A 16824-nucleotide genomic window follows, 5' to 3' on the forward strand; every position below is an offset into this window, starting at 1 on the left:
TTCTATCGACCTGCCAGTGCTTTTGTTTGGTAAGTCTCATCATCTTTGTTTTTTTCAGTATCATGTTTTATTTACTACTCTGCATTTTTCTTGTTCTGTTCAAAAAGCTGTATGACTATAAAGTTTATCATTGTCCTCATTAATCTGCAGTTTATGAATGATGCAATTAGTACAGGGTTCTATTTGATACAATTTTAACTGTTATTATCACTCCATTTCTATTTCAACTCAATAGGTACATAGTACAAAGTACATGCTCTATTTTTCTGGTTGGCTGCTCTGTTGGAGGCAGTCCTTTCTCTTTTTGCTCCCTGGAGTGATCTTTTATGAGGGTGAAGGTTACTCTCTTTGCTTGGACCTCTTAAAATTATAAAAAAAGGCATGTCACATTTTACTGATCTTTTACGGAAACTTATATTTTTGCTATGAGGAAAAAATTCTAACCTTTTTAAATTTATCTTGTTTAGCACATGACTTAACTGATGTCACATACAAACTGTTCACTTTTTTAAATTTCAGGTAGAGATGGAATGATCAATACGTGGTATTTTGAGGAAATTGAGAATGCAGACCCACAGGAAGAAAATAAGTTAGAAATGAGACCTTATCGAAGTTTTAGGATAGGATCAGAAACTAATAAATCTTCTTTAGTAGCAATTGCAAAACAGCATCAGCATGATTCTGATGACAATAACTGGTTTGCTCAAGTAAGATCATCCTTTAAACATACTATAATACAAGATGTGCCCAGAAAGTAATGTCACTAAGTACATAAAAGCTAATTTATTGGTCACAATGGTTCAGTGGATTAGAATGCTTCAAAATAGCACCCTACTGTGTCAATATATTTTTTTACTGCAAGATTTCCAAACGTTGTAGGTATCCTGGAAGACCTGCATTAGAATGTCCTTTAAGCCACATGTCAACAGTGGCTTTCACTTTGTCAACTTTGTCAGTGGTCTCAAAACAGTGTCCTTTCAAGGGTGTACTGATCCAAAGAAGAAAAAAGCATGCTGGAGTGAGGTTGGGACTGTAGGTGGGTTGGGATAGTGTTTTCACTAAATAATCCCTCAACAAGAAGACTGAGTGCATTGTCTTGCTGGAGCTTCCAGGAACCAGCGATGTGTAGTCTGACATGTACATCCCCTTTTTTCAGTCTTTTGAGCAGTTCCAGATAAAAGACAGCATTGATGCTCTGTCCAGCAGGTACAAACTCATAGTGGATAATACCACTAGAACCAAAAAAGACAATGAACATCACATTCACTTTGGATTTGCTCATACATGCCTTCCAGGGGAATGGTGACAGTGAGGTGTTCCACTTGAGCACTGTCTCTTCTTCTCAGGGTCACATTCGAAAACCCTTGACTCGTGTCCTGCTACAACATTGTCTGAAAAAGTAGCATCATTTCTACAGAATTCCAGTTCATCTTGTCATTGTTGGTCAAAATTTTTTGACCTGTTTTGCACAAACATTTTTCTTCTGCTATTGTTTGGATGTAATCTTTTAGACAATGGGTTTGAGTGCATTCAACGTCTGAACTATCAGATGAACTCTCATTCTATGAAACTGCATTCAAAAGTTCGTACACACATGTCACACTGTTATTACCTCTCAGTGGTGAAAGACATCTAGAGTGAGTTTCATCATTGACATCATCCTGGACTTCTAAAAATGCCTTTTTCCACCAAAACACCTGTCATTTTCAGGGGCATTCATTCCCAAATGCCTTCCCAATCATTGGAAATGTTTTGCCAGTGGACTTCCCAAGTTTATTGCAGAATTTGATTGCATACATGCTGTTTTTTGAGTGAACACTGCATCACTGCTGAAAGGGACAGTGAGAGATTCACATAAGCACATGTCCTGACTCTCCAGGAGATCGGAGGAAACTCTTTTGTTGAGTAGCTAACAATCCCCTATGTAAGTAAACAGTGCTCCAACCAATAGGAGCATCAGAATAGAACTGGTGACATTACTTTGTGGATGATCCTTGTAAGCTTATGAATGTACTTGTGTCAAGAGTTGAACTATGAGTATGGAGTCATAAGAGGAATAAATGGGTCCCTGCAAGATAATATTGTAATACTGTATGTCAGACATACAAACCAAAGAGAAGGTGTTGACTTTTTAGCTTTAAGAACCTACTAAGTTATTTTTTTATCAAGAGAGGGCATTATAGATGCATTGGGTGCATCTCTATTGTTTCAAGAGTGGGAGAGAGGAAATGGCAGAACTGAAGTGTGATCATGAGCCACACCGGGATAACATTGCATGTGAAAGGCAAGAATCTAGATGTGAGCCCCTGCATGGAGTATAGTTTTATTCTGCAAGTAAACTTCTTAATGGCACACACTAAACTGCAGAATGAATGACTCATCCTGGTAATACCATTATTTTATGGCTAAGCCTTTTGCTCCTTAATACTATTTCTTCAGTGAATGCTAGTCCAGCAAAACTGTAACATTATGGTTAGCTGGCTTGGGTGACATAAGGCAGCACTAAGTATATTTGACAGAGTGTCTGGCAGCAGTGGTAGATTGCAAATAATGTGAAGAGGTATGCTAGGTAGTGTTCACAGGCAGGACACAACCGGTCAGCATGGACGTGCGTGATTATTGGAGAGAACGAAGCAGCTCTCTTGACAGACAACAGAAGATGAAGGGTCCAGTAGGGAGAAACATGAGGATAATTTGTAGTATTTGTACAAAAAGTACATGCTATGAGAAAACTATATACATCAGATGAACTACTTTGAATAGATGGCTCAGTGCACCTGTAACCTTATTTTTAAACAACAATGACAAATGTTATAGAGGGTGTAATTACAAATAGTTTATATAAAATTGTAACAAGTGAACCAAACATGTAGATGCACTTGTGATAGATAATGTGAAGGCTGACGATAAGCAATCACAACATGTTGCTTTTACAGTCACACAGAAATGTAACAACTTAATGAATTTATATGCAAATTGTGCCATAACTACAATTTTTCCACAAACAAACATAGTTTGAAATCAGCTTGAGTATCCCAGAGCATTACCCAATAAATCCTTATATTTAGTCAACCATAGTTTGATGTTTTAAGATGCATTTGTAGTTTTAGTTTAAAATAGAACATGTTACAGTGCCAGATGTGGTGAGGTATTCATGCATTTATTTACATCTAATGAAATAATGTGTAAAGATTGTAGAGGTTGCAACTGGGTGTGAGAATTTAATCTATGAAATAATACATACGTGAAATTATTGTTTGTAATTGAACAGTGGTCATTTTGTAAATAAGTGTCTTGACTACAGCAGTAGTCATGTGGCTAAAAGAATAAAAGTGGTATCCAGTCAGTGTGCATGATCTTTTGGTCTGTGGTCTTTTGGTGGTCTTCATTAGTAAGGATTCTGGGTAAGAGGGTGAAGAGAGTATTTGGACAGCCAGAGTGTCATATGACCTGAGAAAGCATTCTTTGGACTTAGTATAATTCTGGTGTTCGTAGGTTAAACACTTAGAAGGATTTCAGGAATTAGGATAGTTTTGTGAGAGTGAGTTCTGGACTTTGAATTTTTGTGAGGACAAAAAGGTTTATGTGTGGCTTTCAGTGACTGTTTTTCTGCAACCATGAGGACTATTATTGTTTAAGCATTTTAAGAAAGTAGTGAATTTTAGTATTTTGCTGCATTTATAGAGTAATAAATGTGTTAGATTTTTTATCACAGTTATTAATCAACTTTACTTTTTGCAGTGACAATTAGTGAAATTTTGCACTGAAAAACTTTTAGATTATGCTACTATTTTTTTATGAGATAATGCATGACTGTAGTAATAGTAGTAGTAACAACTTTATTCATCCGTATATTTCTTTTTACAAGGATATAGGACATGTCAAAGTACTTACAAGTTTAGACCAATTTAAAATAAGCTAATTTGTATACACATACATTTACAGACTTCTAATTAGAGAAAATCATTAGATTTGCTCCTCGTATACAATATTTTTTTTTACAAATACACTCCTGGAAATGGAAAAAAGAACACATTGACGCCGGTGTGTCAGACCCACCATACTTGCTCCGGACACTGCGAGAGGGCTGTACAAGCAATGATCACACGCACGGCACAGCGGACACACCAGGAACCGCGGTGTTGGCCGTCGAATGGCGCTAGCTGCTCAGCATTTGTGCACCGCCGCCGTCAGTGTCAGCCAGTTTGCCGTGGCATACGGAGCTCCATCGCAGTCTTTAACACTGGTAGCATGCCGCGACAGCGTGGACGTGAACCGTATGTGCAGTTGACGTACTTTGAGCGAGGGCGTATAGTGGGCATGCGGGAGGCCGGGTGGACGTACCGCCGAATTGCTCAACACGTGGGGCGTGAGGTCTCCACAGTACATCGATGTTGTCGCCAGTGGTCGGCGGAAGGTGCACGTGCCCATCGACCTGGGACCGGACCGCAGCGACGCACGGATGCACGCCAAGACCGTAGGATCCTACGCAGTGCCGTAGGGGACCGCACCGCCACTTCCCAGCAAATTAGGGACACTGTTGCTCCTGGGGTATCGGCGAGGACCATTTGCAACCGTCTCCATGAAGCTGGGCTACGGTCCCGCACACCGTTAGGCCATCTTCCGCTCACGCCCCAACATCGTGCAGCCCACCTCCAGTGGTGTCGCGACAGGCATGAATGGAGGGACGAACGGAGACGTGTCGTCTTCAGCGATGAGAGTCGCTTCTGCCTTGGTGCCAATGATGGTCGTATGTGTGTTTGGCGCTGTGCAGGTGAGCGCCACAATCAGGACTGCATACGACCGAGGCACACAGGGCCAACACCCGGCATCATGGTGTGGGGAGTGATCTCCTACACTGGCCGTACACCACTGGTGATCGTCGAGGGGACACTGAATAGTGCACGGTACATCCAAACCGTCATTGAACCCATCGTTCTACCATTCCTAGACCGGCAAGGGAACTTGCTGTTCCAACAGGACAATGCACGTCCGCATGTATCCCGTGCCACCCAACGTGCTCTAGAAGGTGTAAGTCAACTACCCTGGCCAGCAAGATCTCCGGATCTGTCCCCCATTGAGCATGTTTGGGACTGGATGAAGCGTCGTCTCACGCGGTCTACACATCCAGCACGAACGCTGGTCCAACTGAGGTGCCAGGTGGAAATGGCATGGCAAGCCGTTCCACAGGACTACATCCAGCATCTCTACGATCGTCTCCATGTGGGAATAGCAGCCTGCATTGCTGCGAAAGGTGGATATACACTGTACTAGTGCCGACATTGTGCATGCTCTGTTGCCTGTGTCTATGTGCCTGTGGTTCTGTCAGTGTGATCATGTGATGTATCTGACCCCAGGAATGTGTCAATAAAGTTTCCCCTTCCTGGGACAATGAATTCACGGTGTTCTTATTTCAATTTCCAGGAGTGTAGCTTATTAAGTAATGTACTGCCACACTGTTCACTCATATCTCACTATCAATCACTGCACACATTTTACACACAGTGTTTCATAACACTTCACTCACTACACACACAAACTCACACACATTGGTGATCTCTGGGCCATTTTCTGTACCACGATTTCCCATTTGCTGTCCTGAAAAACTGAGTCAACACCCCTCTACGATGAGTGAGATGTTGAGCTCAGAAAGAGAAAGAGTTGTTAGTATTGTGCTATGCATGACTTGGGGGTTAATTTTTCTAGAAAAGGAAAAACAAAGGAAGAAACCATAATGTGAAGGTGTTATGTGGAATGTTGGATGTTTTATAATCATTATTATTATTTGTCTGTATAACATTTTTTCACCAAACCCTGACTCTGTTTTATCTAAGTAATCCTTCAATGTATAAAATGTATTGCATAACAGGTACTTTTTAGCTGCCTTTTTAAAACAGTGTATTTTTGCAATTTCTCTAATCTTTTTTGGCAATTTAGTGTACAGTTTTATTCCTTGGTAGAAAATGCTGTTCTGAGTTTTATGTTTATTTTTTCTTGGTAGATGTAAGTTGAGTCTAGCTCTTGTTCCATGGTTATGGACAGAGCTGTTTGTGCAGCAATTACCAATGTTATTTTTGATGTGTACAACTGACTGGTAAATGATTCACATGGAGTAGTTAAGTTAGTTAGTTGGTTGCTTGTTCCATTGATCAATTGCATGGTATGGTAGCCATTACGATGTGGAACATGTCAAGTTCTAGAAAATTTAAAAAAGGAAATGGATAGGTTAAAGTTAGATATAGTGGGAATTAGTGAAGTTTGGTGGCAGGAGGAAGAAGACTTCTGGTCAGGTGAATATGGGGTTATGAATACAAAATCAAATAGGGGTAATGCAGGAGTATGTTTAATAATGAATAAAAAAATAGGAGTGTGGGTCAGCTACTACAAACAGCATAGCCCACACCTACCACAGTAGTACAAGTTTATATGCCAACTAGCTCTGCAGATGATGAAGAGATTGAAGAAATGTATGATGAGATAAAAGAAATTATTCAGATAGTGAAGGGAGATGAAAATTTAATAGTCATGGGTGACTGGAATTCGATAGTAGGAAAACGAAGAGAAGGAAAAGTAGTATGTGAATATGGAATGGGGGTAAGGAATGAAGGAGGAAGCCGCCTGGCAGAATTTTGTGCAGAGCATAACTTAATCATAGCTAACACTTGCTTTAAGAATCATGAAAGAAGACCGTATTCGTGGAAGAGGCCTGGAGACACTGGAAGTTTTCAGATACATTATATAGTAGTAAGACAGAGATTTAGGAACCACATTTTAAATTGTAAGACATTTCCAGAGGCAGATGTGGACCCTGACCACAATTTATTATTTATGAACTGTAGATTAAAACTGAAGAAACTGCAAAAAGGTAGGAATTTAAGGAGATGGGACCTGGATAAACTGAAAGAACCAGAGGTTGTAGAGAGTTTCAGAGAGAGCATTAGGAAATGATTGACAAGAACAAGGGAAAGAAACACAGTAGTTTTGAGAGATGAAATAGTGAAGGCAACAGAGGATCAAGTAGGTAAAAAGACAAGGGCTAGTAGAAATCCTTGGGTAACAGAAGAGATACTGAATTTAATTGATGAAATGTGAAAATATAAAAATGCAGTAAATGAAGCAGACAAAATGGTATAGAAACTTCTCAAAAATGAGATTGTCAGGAAGCACAAAATGGCTACGCAGGTATGGCTGGATGGAAAATCTAAGGATTTAGAGGCATATATCACTAGGGGTAAGATAGATACTGCCTACAGGAAAATTAAAGAGACCTTTGGAGAAAAGAGAACTACTTGTATGAATATCAAGAGCTCAGATGGAAAACCAGTTCTAAGCAAAGGAGGGAAAGCAGAGAAACGTAAGTAGTATATAGAGGGTCTATACGAGAGTGATGTACTTGAAGGCAATATTATGGAAATGGAAGAGGATGTAAGTGAAGATGAAATGGAAGATATGATACTGCATCAAGAATTTGACAGAGCACTGAAAGACATAAGTCGAAACAAGGCCCCGGGAGTAGACAACATTCCATTAGAACTACTGATAGCCTTGGGAGAGCCAGCCATGATAAAACTCTACCATCTGGTGAGCAAGATGTATGAGACAGGCAAAATACCCTCAGACTTCCAGAGGAATGTAATAATTCCAATCCCTAAGAAAGGAGGTGTTGACAGGTGTGAAAATTACTGAACTATCAACTTAATAAGTCACAGCTGCAAAATACTTACATGAATTCTTTACAGATAAATGGAAAAACTGATAGGAGCCAACTTTAGGGAAGAACAGTTTGGATTCCGTAGAAATGGTGGAACACGTGAGGCAATACTGACCCTACAATTTATCTTAGAAGATAGGTTAAGGAAAAGCAAACCTATGTTTCTAGCATGTGTAGACTTAGAGAAAGCTTTGGACGATTTTGACTGGAATACTCTCTTTCAAATTCTGAAGGTGGAAGGGGTCAAATAGAGGGAGCGAAAGGCTATTTATAATTGTACAGGAACCAGATGGCAGTTATAAGAGTTGAGGGGCATGAAAGGGGGGCAGTGGTTGGGAAGGGAGTGAGACAGGGTTGTAGCCTACCCCTGATGTTATTCAATCTGTATATTGAGCAAGCAGTAAAGGGAACAAAAGAAAAATCTGGAGTAGGAATTAAAATCCATGGAGAGGAAATAAAAACTTTGAGGTTTGCCGATGACATTGTAATTCTGTCAGAGACAGCAAAGGACCTGGAAGAGCAGCCGAAAGGTATGGACAGTGTCTTGCAAGGAGGATATAAGATGAACATCAACCAAAGCAAACGAGGATAATGAAATGTAGTCTAATTAAATCAGGTGATATTGAGGGAATTAGATTAGGAAATGAGACACTTAAAATAGTAGATGAGTTTTGCTATTTGGGGAGCAAAATAACTGATGATTGTTGTAGTAGAGAGGATATAAAATGTAGACAATGGCAAGAAAAGCATTTGTGAAAAAGAAAAATGTGTTAACATCAAGTATAGATTTAAGTGTCAGGAAGTCTTTTCTAAAAGTATTTTTATGGAGTGTAGCCATGTATGGAAGTGAAACATGGATGATAAATACTTTAGACAAGAAGAGAATAGAAGCTTTCGAAATGTGGTGCTACAGAAGAATGCTGAAGATTAGATGGGTAGATCACATAACTAATGAGGAAGTACTGAATAGAATTGGGGAGAAGAAGAATTTGTGGCACAACTTGACTAGAAGAAAGTATCAGTTGAAAGGACATATTCTGAGGCATCAAGGGATCATTAATTTAGTGTTGGTGGGCAGCACGGAAGTTAAAAATCATAGAGGGAAACCAAGAGATGAATACACTAAGCAGATTCAGAAGGATGTAGGGAACAGTAGTTACTTGGAGATGAAGAAGCTTGCACAGGATAGAGTAGCATGGAGAGCTGCATCAAACCAGTCTCTGGACTGAAGACCTCAACAACAACAACAACAAGGACAACAACATGTGTGTTAAATATTCTTCTTGCACTACATAAATACATTTTTGCATTGCAGCTTTATATAGCTTATTTATCATTTTATCTGTGTTTGGCCACAATTCGCTTAATTTTGTTCATATTTCCAAAATAAACATTTGGTATGAAGTTTAAACAATTTGGTTTAGCCCACATTGCCATCGTATGGGATATTATTTAACCATTTGTTCTAAATTCCAATTATTTTGTTATTATATCTTTGCATTTTTCACTAATTTGCATCTTCTAATAAAAGGTTAATTTGTTTTAAGATTTGAGCTTAAAAGCAACGGTGCATGATGGTCCCCCTACAGACTTCAAGCTAGCCATGCCAGAGTTTTAGGTCATGTGTTACCGACACCATTCTGTCAGGTGCAGTTGCAGTTGAGTTGCCTTGGTCTTGGAATTTCAGATAGGTTCCTTAGCGAGGTATGTCTGAATGCCTCTGAGAAATTGGGTCTTCTACCACTGCCTACCATGCCTGCAGACAAATCAGTCATAGAATCGATCAGCTGCATTAGTTTCACACTTTCATAAAGTGCAGAGGAAATATCCACCAACTGGATAGGTCACTCTCCACAGTTTCTGGCTGTGCTGCTAGAGCATTTTATAAGGAATAGCTGTCACCTAGTTAGACATTTCAAGTCTGACAGTCTTGTGCAGATTTCCAAACTTACCAGGAGTTTCAAAAACAACAATGACAACAATAATGACAAATTTATCAAGTCCCCATTTCTACCTTTAACTCTATTCCCATCACCAAGTCATGCCGTGGAAACTGCCAGTAATGTATACTGCAGTGTTAGCTCAAGATCTGAACCATCAATGTTTATATTTTATACGTAGTACAAGCATCAAACAATTATACAGTGTGTCCTAAACTACATATCAAAAATGTAACAGCAGGTAGAGGAGTCTGAAATAAGCAGACATCATATAGGAATGTGTGTGTTGTAATACCACCTTGAGCTGGTAGAGAGCAGTGATGACTGCAGTGTATAAAAATCCTTTGCTAGCAGGATTCTTCATTTCCCACTTGGATCTTGAGCAGCATGCATGTTTCACCAATGTGGAGCTGGCCGATATGCATTTCATGTATGGGGCTGTGCAAGGAAATGGATTAGCTGCTGAAAGGATGTACAGGCAGTGATTCCTGGATAGGAATCAATCAGATGCAGATGTTCTACATACTGACAAGGTTACCTTTACGCAGTTGGTAATGTTGGACATCTATAATTCTCACATGTGGTCTCATGGTAACCCATATGGCACAATAGCACATGCCTACCAAGAAAGATTTTCCGTTAATGTTTGGGCAGGCGTTGTGCACAATAACTCAGTAGGACTGTACATTCTGCCTTGTTGTTTAACTGGCCACACATACAACATCTTCCTACAAGAGGTCACACCTAAACTTCTGGGAAATGTTCCTCTAGCTGTCTGCAGACAAATGTGGTTCCAGTACAATGGAGTTTCTGATTGTCCCCACCCTCTTGTTGCCCAATGTTGAACTTCGTGATGTTTGGAGTAAGTTAGTAATTAGGTGGCTGGTCACATTTTCACAGCACTTACCACACTGAGATAGTGACACACTGCAACGAGTGACATGGACAGTCAAATTTTAATAACCAGCTCTGTTAATAATAAAAATACTCATTTTGTTGTTGCTTTTCTTTGTTGTATGTTGATAGCTTATTGTTCTCTTCCTTTCTGTGGTTCATCTTTCTGTAATCGTCTAGATATAACAACAAAAACAATCAGTTATTGATAAAATTACTTAAATTGGATAGATAATAAATCTACTCACCAAGCAGCGGCAGAACACACGCACAAAAGACTGTTGTGATTGGTAAGCATTCGGAGCCAGTGGCTCCTTCTTCAGGCAGAAGGGTTGAAGGGGAAGGAAGAAGGATGAAGGAAAAGGACTGGAGACGTCTAGGAAAAGGGGTAGATTTTGGGAAAGTCACCCAGAACTGCAGGCCAAGGGAGACTTACTGTACGGGATGAAAAGGAAAGTCTGCTGATTTCGTCCGATGCAGTACTCAACACTCAGTCCTTCTTACTCATCCCATACGGTACGTCTCCCCTGACCTGCGGTTCTGAGTGACTTTTCCAAAATCTACCCCTTTTCCTAGACATCTCCAGTCCTTTTCCTTCACCCTTCTTCCTTCCCCTTCAACCCTTCTGCCTGAAGAAGGAGCCACAGCCTACAAAAGCTTGCCAATCACAACAGTCTTTTGTGTGTGTGTTCTGCCATCACTTGGTGAGTAGATTTTGTATCTATATAATTGTCTAGAGGAGTCCTTCAGTCAAAGACCCTCAGAGCAGCATCTCTGACCAGAAGACTAAACCACAGATGACCATCAATAACAAGAGAGGCACTACTCTTGTTGCAGTGCACGGCTTGCCTGTGTGTTCCATATACAAGTCCAGCCAGGGTACAATAAGAACAAATAATGTTGGTTTAAGAACAATATTATGAAAAGGATAGACTGTACTCACCATATAGAGGTGACATTGATATGCAGACAGGCACAACAAAAAGAATGCTGTAGTTTTGAGCTCTCAGCCAAACAGCCTTCATCTTAAGTAGAAAACACACACATATTCACAGAAGCACCACAGCTGCAACCACTGTGCTGATTTCTACATGGACATAATAACCAACTGGCTGTCTGTCTGCATGAATGGCCACTGACAAACTGTGGCCAACAGACAGCTGGACCACTTCGCTGTTGAACATGCCACACAGCACCGCGTGTTTCAGTTCAATGACTGCTTCACAGCCTGCACCATCTGGATCCTTCATACTAATAGCAGCTTTTCCTGAATTGTGCAGGTGGGAACTCTCCCTGGCCTCAATCTTCACTGATCCCTATCTTTTAGTCATCTCCCATTCTCTGCCCCTGCTCCATCACTACAAAGCCTTATATTCCATCAATGCACCCACTAGTCGTTTTTCCTTTACTACTTCTCTCCTCTTCTATTCCCTTTCTCCTCCGTGCCCTCCTTAAACCATCTGATTGCAGGCTTCCACAAGCAGCACTACACCATCTGCCACCACTACCCTGCTATCTCTCCCCCTCTTCACCTCAGCCTCCTTCTTACCTTACCATGAATGGATTGCTTTTCCCATCAGGCACAATTGCACACAGTCCTCAGTGGTCAGAGACAGAGGTCACATTTGTGTGAGTTGTGCTTGTGTGAATATCTGTCCATTTTCTACTTAATAAGAAGGCTGTTCACCAAAAAGGTCAAATATATAACAGTTTTTTTGCTATGCATGTCTGCAACTCAACGTCTCCACGGTATGGTGATAGCTATCTGTGCATTTTCTACTTAATAAGAAGGCTGTTCACCAAAAAGGTCAAATATATAACAGTTTTTTTGCTATGCATGTCTGCAACTCAACGTCTCCACTGTATGGTGATAGCTATTTATCCTTTCCATAATACTGTCATTGCTCCATCCTGAATTTTCGAGTGTTTGATTTTGCCTAGCAGGTTTTCTTCCATTCTGCAACCCAGTGCTGTTTTCCTGTTACTATTCTCTAATGCATTACTTCACTCAGTGTACATCCTTTTCTTTCCCTTTTTCCCTGTGCTTTACCTGTCGCTTTTCAAACCTCACGTGCCCTGACTTATGAGCCACAATGTGTCAGCCATCTCATCTGTGCTCAACTCAGGGTTACTTGACCACACTGGTTGTTAGAGTCTCACATGCTAAATTATTCCCATCAATATAATTAATCCTAGACCTATAAAATGACCACTCTTTCTGCCTCATTCTCATGTATTTTTGTGTTTTATTTTCCATACCTTACTGTGCCATGTGAACTTGTTGAACCTTGACTTATCAACCTGCCCGCCCCCCCCCCCCCCCCCCCCCTTTCTGTTCCCTTTTCTTGTCCCAATTCACAGATACTCACCTCACCTAATCTATTTACATCTGATGTCCGCCCCTCTTCATACATATCCACCCACCAATCCATATCCCACATTATTGTATTTTTTCTTTTATCTCTTAGTGTTTTGACTCTGATCTTAGTTTTTTTTTTTTTTGCCTTTTTCATTGGCTCCCTTAGATTTCACCTCATTTCACCATACTTTATCAATTCTGACCATTTAATTTTTTCCACTTATTTTGAGATATTTTTCATATTTTTTGGGGGTTTTCAGATGTATTTTTACATAATTTACCTATTTTATGTGTTTTTATCTTCCACCATGGATCCTTCCATCTGCACCAATACAGAATAGTTTCCTTACCCTAGCCAGAATCCAGCCTCACACATTGTTACTGCATTGTTGCCTAGGTCTTGGAATCCCATCAATTGGCCATACTATCAGATTACCCATCTCAGGCTGCAGCCCTTCCTTTCAGAATGACCTCTACCTTTTCAAGTTCTATCAGTCCGTAGCACTCAAAAACCTAGTCCTGCAAAACCATGTCAATCAGTTCCAAACCTACTTGCAATATGTCCTCACCGTCTATAAATTTCTCTTGCCCTACAATCCCAAATTCCAGCATCCTATCTCTTTTGCCATCCAGAAACTAGAGCAGCATGCACAATGCCATCTCAAAAAGCTGTCTAACCCATTCACCTCCTACTCCCACCTTGGACTACCACTCTCCATCCACCTACAACAGTCTCCAAATCTCCTCTAGATTCCCTCATAGCCAACAAACGCTGCCTTGCATTTATTTATTTATTTATTTATTTATTATTTGTCCCGTGGATCAAATCAGTACAATGGCTTGTACAACTGATATGGGATAAGTCAATACAAATATACAGTTTACAGGAGTCTAAAATAGTAAACAAGAATACAGAGGAGAGATTATTTTACATTACCTACAAAATTATGTTACCTAAAGTTACAGCTTTACAGAGAATTGTTACATGATGTGACAAAACTGACTTAACAACATTCAGCTTTGATACTTTATCATGCACTAAGACAATTTTGATTCCAAATATTCCTGGATAGTATAAAAGCATTCTTTTATTAAAAGAGATTTCACTGTCTGTTTGAATTTATTTATTTCTTGGATTTCTTGTATAAAAGTTGGAAGATGATTATATAATTTTATTCCCATGCACTTGACACCATCACTGTACAGTTTTGTTGAGTGGGGAAGTATTCTTAGAGAGGTTTTTGATCTTGTGTCATAATCGTGGTAGTCCATATTTTTGCTAATTTTGTTGATACTTTTTTTGGTAAAGAATAATAATTCTAGTATGTATTGGCATGGGAGGGGCAAAATATTTAGTTTCTTAAATAATGGTTTACTAGTGTCTCTTTGTTTTTTGAACATAATTGTTCTGACTACCTTCTTTTGCAGTTTGAATATCTTAATTGATTCAGAATTTTGGCCCCAGAAGATGATTCCGTAGTTAAGTACGGAGTGAAAGAGTGCATGGTACATTGTGGTTAGGGTACTTGTGTTAGTGACGTTCCTTATTGATCTAATCATGAAGCATACTTTACTAAGTTTTGTGCTGGTAACGTCAATGTGCCTTTTCCATGTGAGCGTATCAGTAATAGTGACCCCCAAAAATTTTATTTCCTTTTCAAGTTTAACATTATTTTTTTCCAGTGATATAGTTGGTAGTAATGGATTTCTGTTTTGGGCAGTGTGAAAGGTTATTCCAATTGTCTTTTTTGCATTAATCAGCAGCCTATTACTTTGAAGCCATCGACTTATTTGATCTGTGGTTCTATCTATATTAGATTGGAGAATTTGTTCGGGCGCAGATATGAGTATAGAGGTGTCGTCAGCAAATAAAAGGGTTTTTGTGTTTGGTAGGCTGTGAGGAAGGTCATTTATGTAAAGTAAGAACAGCAAAGGGCCCAGGATGGAGCCTTGGGGAATGCCTTGCTTTATGGTATGTATGGAGGAATGTACAGTGCTAGCTGTACCTGAGAGCTTAGTTTCATTTAATTCGACATACTGCTGTCGATCTTCCAGATAGCTTTTAAACCAATCATAGGCATTTCCTCTTATTCCATAGGAATGCATCTTTTGCAGAAGTATACTATGATTAACCATGTCGAATGCTTTTGTTAGATCTAGGAAGATAACTATGGCTGGGAGTTTTTTGTCCACAAGCTCCAGTGCATGATCTAGAAATCCTTGTATTGCATCTGTTGTAACTTTCTTACTTTGGAAGCTGAATTGAGCAGGTGACAGGATATTTTCTTTGTCTAGAAAGGACATGATTCTGGTGGCCATTATATATTCAAATACTTTACTAAAAGTTGAAAGCAGTGCAATGGGTCGATAATTACTGGGATCCTCTTTGCTTCCTTTTTTGTGGACAGGTAAAATTTTTGCAATTTTAAGCATACCAGGAAATGTACCATTCAGGAATGAGAAGTTTATTATGTGAGCGAGGGGTTTACTGATAGAGTTACTGCAATTATGAAGGAGGAAGCATGGGATTTGATCTTGTCCAGCAGATGATTTATTTTAAATTTTGCTATGAAGTGTCTTTTCTATTTCAATTTCAGATGTAGGCCTTAGAAATAGAGTCTCAGAGCATAAGTTTGGTTCTAGTTGTAAGGGGCAGCTATTTTTAAGATGGTTAGCCAGGTTTTCTACTGTTTCTGTAAAGTAGTTATTGAACTCCTCTGCTGTTTCTTTCCCACTGGAGACTAATTTTCCATTTATTTTTAAGCTAATATCACTTTGTAGCTGTTTTCCTCTATTAGTATTCACATTAATAAGTTGCCACATGCTTTTGCTCTTATTTGATGACAATTTGAGGTAGTTATCATTCTGTAGCTTTTTGGCTGCATTTACTACGTTCTTTAATATCTTTTTATATAGAGCAAAGTATGACTTAAATGCTTCACTACTGACTAGTTTGGATTTGCTCTTGTAAAAAAGTTCTCTTTTTCTTTGTGATGATCTAATGATTCCTGGGGTGATCCAGCTGGAGAGTTTTCTATCTTTGGTGATACATTTTGTTTGTAAGGGAAAGTGGCAATTAAAATAATAACAGAAAATATCCAAGAATGCTTCATATTTGCTGTCTACTGTATGAGCCTTGTATACATTTTGCCAGTTTTCATTTTGTATATCAAAGAGGAAAGTATGCATGTGGGTTTTATTGAAGTTTCTCCTCTGTACAGTGATTTTATTGTGTTCGTGACTGTTATTTTGCAACCAGACCTGCATAATTAATGCATTGTGGTCTGAAAATCCTAGTTTGATGGAGGATACAGTACAATTTATATTGCTTGCTACTTGATCCAGACAAGTGGTACTGTGATGTGTTATCCTGGTTGGAGTGTTAACCATTAGGTCTAGGTTGTAGCTGTTCATAAAATTTTTAATGCTTAGATGGCTGGAGTTTTCCGAGAGAAAATCTATATTATAGTCACCACATATTAGAACACTATATGATTTTCTTTTACTTAGATTTTCTATTACTGGTGCTAGATTTTTGTAGAAACAGCCTCCCACCACCATACAGAATCCAGAACTTAAACATACCTGAAAAACAGTTATGAACCTTTTCGCCAAGAGCCTTAGTCCCACAGAAATATCAGTCCTTTCCCACACTCTTACATTTCACCCCACTCCCAAATTCAGTCATGCTGGATTTGTTAAAGACCTTCTCTCCTTGATGTTCAAAATAACGAACACCATGAATTCATATAACTGATTCACCTCAATGGGTAGTGAATCCACAACCTTCAGTGTGAATGCACATTTACATTCGACCTCCAGAGGGAATCTAAAATTAGAGATCACAGACATGGATGGGGCTGCAGATAGGTTGCGCTAGGTGCAAATGTAAGTCCACCAGGGAGTGTGCTGAGATAGTC

This window comes from Schistocerca cancellata, chromosome 7 (genome assembly GCF_023864275.1).
Source record: "Schistocerca cancellata isolate TAMUIC-IGC-003103 chromosome 7, iqSchCanc2.1, whole genome shotgun sequence".
NCBI lineage: Eukaryota > Metazoa > Arthropoda > Insecta > Orthoptera > Acrididae > Schistocerca > Schistocerca cancellata.